Source organism: Triticum dicoccoides, chromosome 4B (assembly GCF_002162155.2).
Source record: "Triticum dicoccoides isolate Atlit2015 ecotype Zavitan chromosome 4B, WEW_v2.0, whole genome shotgun sequence".
Lineage (NCBI taxonomy): Eukaryota > Viridiplantae > Streptophyta > Magnoliopsida > Poales > Poaceae > Triticum > Triticum dicoccoides.
Genome location: NC_041387.1, coordinates 158714591 through 158719779, shown reverse-complemented (window position 1 = coordinate 158719779; position 5189 = coordinate 158714591).

The window sequence follows — 5189 nt, the reverse complement described above, 5'->3', positions numbered from 1 at the left end:
GGCGGGGAGGGGGTGGGTCGGCTCGGGATCAGGGGATCAGGTGGATTCTGTCGGGGCAGCTCGGGATCGGGGAATCGGGTGGTCGGGTCGAGCAGTTCAGGGAAGTTCGGGAGGGGTCCATCGGGCCCTATATAGGGGCTTCCGTGATCCAAATAACTATTCTAATCCTGGGATTAGAATAGTGTTGTCCTATATATATATATATATATATATATATATATATATATATAAAGCTTGCATTTAACATCCAAAGAATGCATACCTGATTTGAGTTAGACTCTAGTCTTGACTATTTTATGTAGGTGGCAATTGACAAGTTGAGTTTCAGTCTAGCTCATCTGAAGTTTCTCTGTATGCAGGAGGGCGAGGTGGAGGAGCTTGAGAAGGGCGTGGAGCCTGCGTGGGAGCGCTTGGTCCACCTGCTCGAGCGCATCATCAACAGGTTGAACGTCATAGACCACATCAAGTCCGTCAAGGACTCACCCGACCTCCGTGCCACCGTCGGGGATGTCCAGGTAGTCTCTTCTTCTGTCACGCCGCCTGTGATCAGGATGAACAAAGCCGTTGATTGGTTAGCGCATTATCATATGATGATGTTGTCTCTATATTTCTTCTTACTCCATGAATTAATCCTGATGAATGCTGCTTGTTTTGCACAGGCTGACAAGGACACTGACGAGGTCTATGCACAGATGACTCTGCAACCAGTAAGCTATGTAAGTACTGTAAAAAACGGAGCTTGGTGAAGATATTCAGAACATGCTGAACTGCATTTTCTCTACAGTGTTGACTGAAAGTGTAAAACTGTCACAATTGAATAGTGAAACTCAGTGCACTCCAAGTCTGCAACAGCCTAAACCGACGCTCTATATGGTCTGCTGTTATTTTACTCGAGTGGATCTAGATTCCAGTACAGTCCACCATGTTGCTCTTGTTGTCACTCCACGCGCTCTTATCCTAGCGTACTACTAGCTAGAGCACACTGCCGCTCCTCTTCGTGCATGCAACATAATCTGAAATTCATTCAGTTCCACTATGCGTAAACACTATAGTGTACAACTATCAACTTGTTTCACTATTCAGTTTGTCACCCATTCAGCTTACTTACTGGGGCATCTTTCTTGTAAGAGTTTACTTGATAATACAATATGTTAGAAGAAACTACCATGTCTCTGGAATGGATCATCAATCACTCTTTATACACTTGCAACTCAATTTATTTCATATAAGTTCTGCTGCCTTTCTTTAGGTTGAGCTACTTCCCTATTAATTGCTTTAATAAATATTATCATTTGCCAGTTTGATCTATGTTGGGAACTACGACCAGTAAGTTTTGTTTGCCAATTAGCTTTTTGTGTGCATGCTCTTAATCCCCATAGTACTAAGATAGGACCTTACTGAGCCTCACATTACTAATTTATGAATTAAACATTATTATTTCTGTCCTCAATAAGTCGTGGCACTATGTTCTCTTTTTTGTTCAGTTAGCTCTGTCAAATATAATCAACCCGCCTATGTTCCATTTTGCTATTTGTACTTAGGTAGAAAAAGCTAAAATTTGTACATGTGACTGACTCTCCCGTGTAACTGCCTATGTCAAATATAATCATCAAGCTCTTCACACAGTTTGCCCTTGAATAACTCGTGCTTGACTCTGGCTTATGCAAAATCTCGATTAATTTGTTTGTTGTGTTTGTTTGTGTGCCTGTTCGAGCGGCTACTATGTCTTGGAAGTTTCTTAGAGCTGGAGGAGTGGATGCATGCAGAGGTGGATAGAACGACAACTGCGGAGTAGAAGTTTGATAATCTCTAGAGTCAAGAGGTAAAGGTTTATTTTGTGTGTGTTTATACAATTAGGTTCTGGTTCTTACTGTTCCTGTTCTGGTATGTGAGGTGAACAAAAGTCAAAAGTCATGCATTTGACCAGATTTATCTTGTTCTTCTTCTGGTCGATCGTGAGGAGGTTCTTACTGTTTGCTGACTCTGTTCTGTTTTCATGGTGATACAACCTGGTTATGAGGAAAATGCCTCACCGTAACATGGACGGAACTGACGGGAGGTGGATCCCCGCTCACCGACGCCAACCTCATCCATATCATCGTTGATGCCATCATTAACTAGTACTAGCCTATGTAGTCCCTTCCCTCACTCCATGAAATAGATGTTGTCAGTTGAAGGGATGAGAGTGGCAGTAGGATAGTGTTTTTGTTCATGCGTTGTGGTGGGATTATTGCACTATTTGCTTGCTGCTGTACCATTGTACCTACAGGTTATTAGTATTGTTGATCCTGACCATGAGCTTGAATGGTCTAGTAGTAGAAGAGAATCAATTTAATTTGTAGCAGTCATGTCACATATTTTTTCCCTATGGCATGGTACAATTATAATTGGAATGGTAGCCACTTAACATGTTAGAATGTACTGATTATTTGGGTTAATTACTGGTCTGTATTAGGGGTACAAGTTTGTTACTTTCTATCTAGGTTTATTAGTTTCTATCTGAGTTTTCCTGTTGTTGTTTACCGTCAGGTATCTTAGTCTTGATATAACTCTACAGTTTACTTGAATCTGCACTTCTTTTCAAAAGTATATGCCAAGTGTGTGTGTGTCCAGTGAGCAAATCTGTACTAATTAGCGAGTATACTATCTCCTTTCTTTTAGTGGCTATTTTCTGCCCTGTTCTCTTTTGACATATAGTTTGTTCTCTTTGAATGTGCAGATAGTATGCTGTGCTGGTGATATTTTTTCGTTGCTAGGATCATTTGAACCTGGATGTCCTGTGTTATGTGATCTGAGCCATATGGCATATTGTAAACTTTTTATTATTGTTTTTATGTATGATGTCATGAAGATGCATGTTTGGAATGCTGCTTTGACAACAAAATTGTATTCCTGTGTACATCCTTCTTTGACAGCAAAATTATGAAAAATTCTCAACAATATATGGGTTAAATATCTGTTTTCCAATTTTCTATGCTTAAAGTTGTACCGCGCCTAAAAAGGCTACAGCCTAACTGATGATGTTGTTGTGGAATTGTTTATATTATTTTAAATAACGAAAATAATAATAATTCTGCCATAACTTATAAAAAACAAAATGAAAAGGCCAGCAAAACACAAAATGAAAAGGCCAAAATAAATTTACTAGAAAAAGTAAAGGGCCCAAAAAAGAAAAGGGCTATAAAATTGGGCTTGGCCCATTTAGTTGACCATGAAAAAACATACGTTTGTTGATTTAGTGGGCTCGGCCCATCTAAAACACCTAATCGGACCGGGCTGAATCTTGTTAGTGACCTTTTGAATTGGTCGTAATTATGCCACGTCAGATTGCCACATCAGATCCGACGTGGCCTGGGCAGACAACCAGTGACCAAAACAAAAGGTCATGGGTTCAATGACCTTCTGTTTTGGTCGTAAACGTCTATGACCTTCTCACAAAGAAGGTCATTAATTTCAATTTACGACTGCCAACTTTTGACCTTCTGTTTTTGGTCACAAAAAGGTCGCAAATGAAAAACAATGACCTTTCAGTGACCAATAGTCAAGGTCACAAGTTGACATATTTCTTGTAGTGTGTTTAGCGGCAACGCTGGTTTAGCAGCAGTGTTTGCTTCAGTGATGCTCCACAGATAATTAGCAGTAGTGCTGGTCCGAGGAGCGCTACTGCTACAACTTAGCTGTAGCGCGTTAGTAGTAGCGCTGGCCCCAGCCCTACTACTATAGGTATTTCCAGTGCTGCTAGTTGGCTTTCTCCTAGTAGTGATCACGTCCAAGATTAGTAGACCGAAACAATTCTGCATCTACTACTATTACTCCACACATCGACCGCTATCCAGCATGCATCTAGTGTATTAAGTTCAGGGAGAAACGGAGTAATGCAATAAGAATGATGACATGATGTAGACAAGATCTATTCATGTAGGAATAGACCCCATCTTTTTATCCTTTATGGCAACGATACATGCGTGTCACTTGTCCTTCCGTCACTAAGATTGAGCACTGCAAGATCGAACCCATCACAAAGCACCTCTTCCCATTGCAAGAAAAATCAATCTAGTTGTCCAAACCAAACCAAAGTTTCGGAGAAGAAATATGAGACTATAATAATCATGCATATAAGAGATCAAAGAAGACTCGAATAATATTCATAGATAGATCTAATCATAAACTCACAATTCATCGGATCCCAACAAACAGATCGCAAAAAGTCATTACACCAAATAGATCTCCAAGAACATCGAGGAGAACTCTGTATTGAGAATCAAAAAGAGAGAAGAAGTCATCGAGATACTGCTTACGGACCCGTAGGTCTGTGGTAAACTACTCATGCATCATCAGAGGAGCACCAATGAGGATGATGAACCCCTCCATGATCGTGTTCCCCTTTGGCAAGGTGCCGGAATAGGAATCTAAATTGGACCTCGTGGTTCGGGAACTTGCGGTGGCTGGAATTATTTTTCGTCAATTACCCTATGGTTTCTGGAATATTTGGGTTTATATACAACTGAGAGGCGGTGGAGTGGGGAGCTGTGGGCCCCACTACCCACCAGGGCGAGCCAGGGGCCTCTGGCGTGCCCTGGTGCCTTGTGGGCCCCACGGGCCTCCCCTCCGGTTCTTCCTTGGCTCCCAAGTTGTCTTCTGGGCAGAAAAAAATCTACAAAAAATTATGGTATTTGGACTTCTCTTGGTACTGATATTCTGCGAAGTAAAAAACAAGCAAAAAATAGCAACTCACTGGGCACTATGTCAATAGGTTAGTCCTAAAAAATATTATAAAGTTGCTATAAAATGAATATAAAACATCCAAGAATGATAATGTAACAGAATGGAACAATCAAAAATTATAGATACGTTGGAGAAATATTAGCATCCCCAAGCTTAATTCCTGCTCGTCCTTTAGTAGGTAAATGATAAAAATAGAATTTTTGATGTGGAATGCTACCTAACATGTACATCACATATTCTTTCTTTTTGTACAATGGACATTTGGACTTTTAGATGATTCAAAGCAATAGTCTATATTCGACATGAAGATTTCAATACTCAAGCATATCAACAAGAAACCATGTCTTCCAAAATATCAACACTAAAGAAAGTTATCCCTAGCCCATCATGCTCAATCATTGATCCATTCATGAAACACACTCGAATATTTGCTACATTCAATGTAGAAGTATGATCATAGTGCT